This window comes from Tupaia chinensis, unplaced genomic scaffold (genome assembly GCF_000334495.1).
Source record: "Tupaia chinensis unplaced genomic scaffold, TupChi_1.0 Scaffold000086_1, whole genome shotgun sequence".
Lineage (NCBI taxonomy): Eukaryota > Metazoa > Chordata > Mammalia > Scandentia > Tupaiidae > Tupaia > Tupaia belangeri.
Window position 1 is genome coordinate 6,320,391 of NW_006159548.1, and position 7,682 is coordinate 6,328,072.

At 46.4% G+C, this 7,682-nt stretch overlaps 1 non-coding gene across 1 annotated transcript; it reads right to left on the bottom strand.

Annotated features, from left to right (window-relative positions):
* Positions 1 to 493: 493 nt before the first annotated feature.
* LOC114006801 (U1 spliceosomal RNA) lies at positions 494 to 657 on the bottom strand. Its single transcript, XR_003548479.1, has one exon. It is a non-coding gene; the product is annotated as a U1 spliceosomal RNA (small nuclear RNA).
* Positions 658 to 7,682: the final 7,025 nt, after the last annotated feature.

A 7,682-nucleotide genomic window follows, 5' to 3' on the forward strand; every position in this document is an offset into this window, starting at 1 on the left:
AGGATGATTCCAGAATGACCTAATTTTCTCTAAATTTAAAATAAGCCTCGAATGACTTTGAAAGCCTTCTATAGTGGAACCTCTCACTCGCCCCGAATTCATTCACTCAAATCCATTTCTCGGTTCCCTTCCCTATAGAAGGTCTCCCATTCTCTGCTGAGCACGTCTAGCGAAATCTCCCAGAATCCTCCTCTCAAATCCAGTACTTTTACTACCCTTCTATCACTGAGGAGCCACCTATTGCCAGCAGGTGGCACGGTGATTAAGGAAGCTGGAGCCTACACGGCCGACTGTGTGGTTCAAGTTTTGGATCCAGTGGCTTGAAAAACACGTTGGGCGCACGTGCATGTGTGCCTAAAATCCCACAAGGAGAATGGAGAAGGGAGTGCAGAGTGGCCATCCCCCGGGGGGGGTGCTTTCTCCCTTTCATCTCTTTCTCTGTCTCTGTCTCCAGTGAGCAGCCATGCCATGTAGCAACACCCCGCACACACACCAGGCGAGAACACGAATGCAGTCCACCACTACCACAAACTACGCAGTCAAGTTTCCCACGTTTGGGGGAATGGCAGGGGTCAGCACATCTGGAGTGTCATGGATAAGCCTTGCCCTGGGAAAACCACCCTTGTCATGATGGGATCTCCCCTGCCAGGTGAGTATTCTTTTTTTAAAAAAAAAGAATCCAGGGGGACCAGCAGTTAGCGTAATGGCTATGTCACTGGACTCCCACGTAGTCGACCGCGGTTCGAGTCCCGGATCCGGTGGCTTAAACTCACGCCGGGCGTGTGTGCGTACGTGCCCAAGATCCCGAGAGGAGAATGGAGGAGAAGGGATTGCGGTGTGGCCATCCCCCCTGGGGGGTGATTTCCTGCTTTCTATCTCTCTGTCTCTCTCTCTGTCTGTCTGATGAGCACACGCGCCCTATAGCAAAAACCTCTCAAAAAAAAAAAAAAAAAAAGAATCCATGTATTTGCTGGCCACGCTGCCCTGCTGGCTGGAGTCCTGCATGCCAAGGGGTTCTTCTCGTCCAGATTTGCAGTACTGGTGGTTTAGTTTGGGCAGCTGGCTCTTTGCAGCTTGGACACAGGTCTTCTCTCCCAGTGGGGGTCTCCCTGTCTGCGAGGACATCCACAGCCATGCTGTTGGGAGTTGCCACGCATGGTTGAAGCTGTTGGGTCCCACAGACTGAGAAGGGACTGGGGGTGGGGGCGGGCTGCCTGTGGGACAGGAGGCACTTGAATTTCCCAGGCCTGGGCCTCCTTCTTGGCTGGTCCCCAGGAGATGAGTTCCAGCTGTTTTTCTTTCCTTAATCCTCCTCCTCTCTCTACCCCCCTTTCCAGTTGGGCCCCTTTCTCCTCCCTCCTCTGGCCAACTCCTGAGCCAGGCAAGAATTCTGGTGTAAAACATCATTGTCAGAGAAGAGGAATCCAGGGAATGAATGGAGAGCTGAAAAGCAAAAAGGGATCTTCTCCTCTCTGGAGGCTGGTTCCGTGAATCTGTTATCTCTTGCTTGAGAAAAATGACAGGACACGGCAAACACAGTGAAATGCGTGCTCCTCCCACCAGGAACCCCCTTGACCTCCTCCGTCCCCCCACGGCCCCTTCCCACACTAATGACTTGACCCCAGCCTGTGGAGAGCATCCAGCCAGATTTGTTTACTTTCTGGTTTCCAAAATAGACACTTTCCAGCCTAGGGGCAGAGTTACTCTTAGGGAAGGGAGAGTGGGGAAAGAGGAGCAGAAGGCAAGAAAGAAGTTGCCTTGAAAAGTGGGGGGACCAGCCAGTCTGCACATTGTAAAGGTTGAGGAAAAGGGTTTCACATTCACTTCAGACCTGACCTACACTGTCTCTGCCGGGTACTCTGTGTGAATTAGAGTTGGCTGTTTTAACCTCTCCAAGGCTCTGTTTTCTCATCTATAAAGTGGGTGGGTTTGTACACAGCGATTATCCCTAATCAGAAAATCCAGGATCCAGAACACTGCAAAATCTGAACTTTTTAAGGACCGACATGGTGCCACAAGTGGAAAACTTCACGCCTGACCTCATGTGTTAGATCCTAATCAGAAAACACTGCAAGCAAAAGATACTATGGGGGCAGCTGGTGGCATGGTGGCCATATGGCTGGCTCCCATGTGGCCAGCTGTGGTTCGGTCTCAACCCAGCGGCTTGAAAAGCGCACCGGACGCATTCGCGCGCATGCCCAAAACCCCAGAAGGGGAAATGGAGGCATGGGACCGCAGCATGGGAGGTACTTCCTCACTTTCCTCCTCTTTCTCGCTGTCTCTCTCAAGCAAGCACACGTGCCCTCTGGCAAACTATGGGGGGAGAAAAAAAGAAAGAAAAGAAAAATGTGTAAAATTACCTTCAGTCTATGTGTATAAATATGTATATACAATAAATGAATTTTGTATTTAAGATATCTCATTATGTACGTGAAAATACCCCCAAATCTGAAAAACTCCAAAACACTTCTGATTCTAAGCATTTCAGCTAAAGGATACTTAACTTGTCCCTGCGTCTCAAGGCTCAGAACGAAATGGGGACTTTTTTTGGGTATGTGCTCCACCAGAGAGAGAGACAGAGACAGAGAAGGAGAGGGGAAAGCATTCCCCAGGAGGAATGATCACGTTGCAACCCCTTCTCTCCATCTCTCCCTCCTTTCAGGACCCTGGGCACTCACACAGGCGTGTGGTCTGCTTCTCAAGCCATCAGGTCAGGACTCGAACCTCATATGGGATCTAGGTGCTGTAACCACCAGGCCACAGACCCAGCCCCTAAGCGGGACACTTGACGTAATTATGGTCTGTTCTAGTAAGTGCTTGACAAATGATAGTGTTGTTAAAATTAATATTATCCATGGAAAGAACACATCCAAATAGGAGTCGGCGGGTGTTTCAAAGGGAAGAAACACAGAAGAGCAGCTCTCAAGGGGAGCTTTAGAAAGGCTAGCTTTTATCAGTTTAATACTGTATGTCTTTTTTTTTTTTTTTAAATCTTGCCATAGAGTACATGCACCCCCAGAGAGAGACACAGAGAGAGAGGAGAGGCAAGTGAGAAAGCACTCCCCATGGGAGATGGCCAGGCTGCATCTCTTCTCCTCCGTTTTCCTCCTAGAATTTTGGGCATACATGCACATGGACCCAGTGTGTTTGTTAAGCTGCTGGTCCAGGTCTCGAACCAGATGGTTGACCGTGTGGACCCAGCCAATTTAACCACCACGTGACAGGCTGACCCAGTATTAGATGACTTTGAAGGTCAGATCTGTTCGTTTTCCAGTGGCTCTCATATCTCATATGAGATATCTTATGAGTCAGGATCTTTTGAAGTGTGTGAAGGAAGAAAAATGAATAGATACATTTATCCCCATTTCACTGAGGAGGAAATCGAGGCCCGGGAGATGATGATAAAACAATGAATGTATGGGGCCAGCAGGTGGCTCAGTGGTTAAGGCGCTGGACTGCCGCAGAGCCAATCTCTGTGAGTCCCAGACCCAGCAGCTCGGTTCTCACGCCCAGAACATGTGTGTGCATATCCCAAATCCCGAGAGGAGAATGGAGGAGAAGGGATTGCAGCGTGCCCATCCCCCTGGGGGGGGTAATTTCTCGCTTTCTGTCTCTCTGGCGAGTGCATGCCCTGTAGCAAAAATCTCTCTTAAAACAAAACAAAACAAAAACCAGAGTACTTGATAGACTGAAACATAATGCACAAAAAAGTGCACAGGATCCCAAGGGTCCTAACTCTTTACCGTTCTCTCCACTGCATCTCAAAAAAGGAAGACAAACTAGCTAACACGTGAAGAGAGACTGTCCCAAATCTAGGCGGATGGAAGAAAGCCTCAGGTGTGAGTTTAACAATTTGTGTGGTGCGTTCTCAAGTCTCAGAGGCTGTGAGAAGGAAGGGGCAGGCTGGAACAGTTAAGGCCAATTCAGTGTCTCCGGAAGGAATGTCTGAGGATGGCACCCACAGGAATAATCGATTTTAAATAAGAGCGAAACATAAATAATCCGAAAGCAAAGCAAATTAAGTAATGGAAATATCCCCTGATGACAATCCTTTGGAAGACAAGTCAAGCTTAGAAACAAAGAGACCATTCCCAAAAGCATACAGCTAGGGAGTTGTGTTTTCAGATCTTCAAAAGCTAACGGGTCTTAGCCCTTCCTTTCAAGCCCTATAAATAATGGATTGGATTTCAGCCAGGAAGACCACATAACCAATTCTGGATCCCAATCAGTGATGTTGCTAATAAGAACCAAGAGGAGCAAACTGAGAGTGGGTTACTCACTGAAAAGAAACATAAATCAGAAATCAGACTTGTGTGGGAAGATGCCAGAATTATGCCGCTGCACATCTGGTCCTATATTCTCTTTGGAAGGCTTCTGAGCAACACTTTTTTTTTCTTTTTTAATCTCAATCTGTTCGCCTAGTGGGTCCTTCTGAGTGTTCTTTGAATAAAATTAAAACCATTTCCTCTCGTTTGGCCATCTGCTTGTTTACTGCAAGCACCTTAAACTCAACATGTCCCAAAATAGAAACTAGAAGTCGTCCTCTCCCCAGCAAGCACGTTCACCCTCCTGTGTTCCCCGTCCCAGGAGTGCTTCCTTCCACCCGGTCACCCCTCCCAGGAGCCTGAGTGTCCTCCTAAGGCGCTCTTTTTCCAAAATGCCATTCTTCCTGTAAGTCACTACGTTCTGTCAAGTCTTCATCCTACATCTTTTTCATACATCACTCTATCTCTTCTTGTTCTCACCTGGTTCAGGACACCACCTTGGCTCGCCTGGATTGCTAAATAATAGATATGAAGACCTCACTCTTCCCCCCTTCACCCCCAACTGCTGGGACTCTGCCCTGGCCCAGGCCTCGGCAACCCGACAGTGTCCCCAGGATTCCCAGGGTGCTCAGTGCAGTAAGCCACTCTCCCAGAAGTCTCCTTACTGCCCAGAGCTGAGCTCCAAAGCCCAGAGAAGGGAAAGCTGTAACTCAGCCAGGGAGACAGCAACCGGGACCTCAGTGGCCCTACAGATAAACAGACACAGTTGCCCTGGTCATGTGCCTTGATTCTGCAGCATCTTAGCTCACTCTCACTGTGCTGTTAACTGTGTGGTAAGATGTGCACGAAGTCTCCTTACTGCCCAGAGCTGAGCTCCAGAGCCCAGAGAAGGGAAAGCTGTAGACTCACCCAGGGAGACAGCAACCGGGACCTCAATGGCCATACAGATAAACAGACACAGTTGCCCTGGTCATGTGCCTTGATTCTGCAGCATCTTAGCTCACTCTCACTGTGCTGTTAACTGTGTGGTAAGATGTGCACAACAGGGCCAGCAGGTGGCGTGGTGGTTAAAGACATTGGACTCCTACATGGCCAACCATGTTTCAAGTACTGGACCTAGCAGCTTGCTTTCTCATTTTCTCTCTCTGGTCAAATTGATGAATTAATGCGATCAACAAATGGTGTAATAGTTAACATTGCTAGACTCCCAAGTGGTCGACTGCAGTTCGAGTCCTGGACCCAGCAGCTTAAAACTCATGCCGTACGCATGTACATGCATACCTAAGATCCTGGGAGGAGAATGGAGAAGGGATTGTGGTGTGGCCATCCCTCTAGGGGGTGATTTTTCGCTTTCTATCTCTCTGTCTCTCCAGCGAGCACACATGCCCTATGGCAAAAATCTCTCTTTGAAAAAAAAAAATTGATGAATAATAATAATAAATAAAAATAAATAATTATTTAAAAAAACTATTTTTAAAAAAGGCTGAATTGCTAGGTGATATGGTGTTATTGTCCTTCAACATCCATCTTCCCAACCAAACTAAACTCTTAAGGACAAAGACTGTGTGTTGACACAAATATTTATTGACTAACTGATCAGTAACCCATTAACAAGGATTCAGTTTAAGGCTAAAAGTGAAGAAGATAAAGGTTGGGAGGGTAGGAGGGACTTTGGGCCCTCAAAAGGTTCAGATCTTGCTAAATTTACAAAGCTGTGATTAAGATCTTAAACAGAGGAGAGGGCAGATAGAGGGCGCCATGGGAGGCTTAGTCCCTGTGCTTCAGTTCACAGGCTCTGAGTCAGACAACCTGGCGGTGTGACCTCCAACTCTTTACTTAACCTCTCTGTGACATGGGGTCAGTGACCGCACTTAGCTCACATGGCGTCATTGGGAGGTATCAGTGATCTGACATGCATGTGACATTTAGACTAGTGTCTGGCACACCGACTGCACTCTAAATGCTAACACTGTAACAAACTCGGGATTGGAAAAAGGTGAGATTTAGAGAATGAGTTCACTTTGGACTATCTCAAGAAAGTACTAGTGTGTCAGGGGGAGAGGGGTGCCCACATTCTCACATAGCCCATTCGGTTGGAAAAGTGAGTCAATATTTTTTAAGCACCTGCTTTGTGTAGGGCCTGATTATTATGTATTATTATTATCAATTATTCAAATGTCCATGACTTGCCCCAAATCATACATTTACCAAGTGACTACACATAGTTTCAAAGGAAAATGTGCAAAGGATAAAGTAGAAGGCTAAAGCATCCTACTTACATCCAGAAGGGGCCCTAGGGTGGGGTGATGGGGACTTTCAAGAGGAGAGGACAAAGCCTGGTGAATGATTCTTTTCTAGATTTAACTTATTTATTAGTAGTATTTTATACATTCAATTGCTATACATCATTTAGCTTGTAGAGAGAATTTAATTGTGAACAGGCTGCAGGAGCCCGGGGCGCAGGGACCCTCAGGACTTGCTCAGTGCTTTCCGACATCGGCCTAGTGGTAGGAATGCTGGCTCAGAGTACAGTTAAATTTTTAGTTTTTGAAGACCCTCCATATAATTTTATTTCTTTTTTTTTTTTAAGAGAGATTTTTGCTATAGGGTGTGCACACTCACCAGAGACGCAGAGAGAAACAGAGAGACAGAAAATGAGAAGTCACCCCCTAGGGAGGATAGCCATGGTGCAATCCCTTCTCCTCCATCCTCCTCTTGGGATTTTGGGCACACAGACACATGCCCAGCATGAGTTTCAATTAACCCATTAATAAGGGTCCACTGGGTCCAGGACTCAAACCAGCTGTTGGTCGTGTAGCAGTCCAGTGCCTTAATCATTACACCACCTGCTGGTCTCATGAATCATTCTCAAGGGGGGCACGAAGAGCTGCTAATTCTAGGACATTTTCCATGGGCCTGTTATCCAACAGAACTTGCCTGGGGGCAATAACACCCTTGATACACACACACACACACACATGTGTGTGTGTGCATATATACACACTTACATATGTGTGTGTATATATATATACACTATTTAACTTTATTTATTTATTTATTTATTTCACTAGCCACAAAACTTTTATTGTAGAGATCAGCAAATATATCCTTTTGAAAAATGTTTTGAGCCATTCACCTGATGGTTACATACACATCAGAACCTGTTTTACTGTGGTATTTTTGGTTCCCTAGGCAAGAGAAAATAGATTATTACAAAATCATGAATCAAGTCCAAAAGACCTGATGACTTACTCTCTGAAGAGAAAGATGAGTAAAGTATTTTTGGTTCCCTAGGCAAGAGAAAATAGATTATTACAAAATCATGAATCAAGTCCAAAAGACCTGATGACTTACTCTCTGAAGAGATGGATGAGTAAACTTCAAAAAAAAAAAAAAAAAAAGGAGGAAAAACAACCC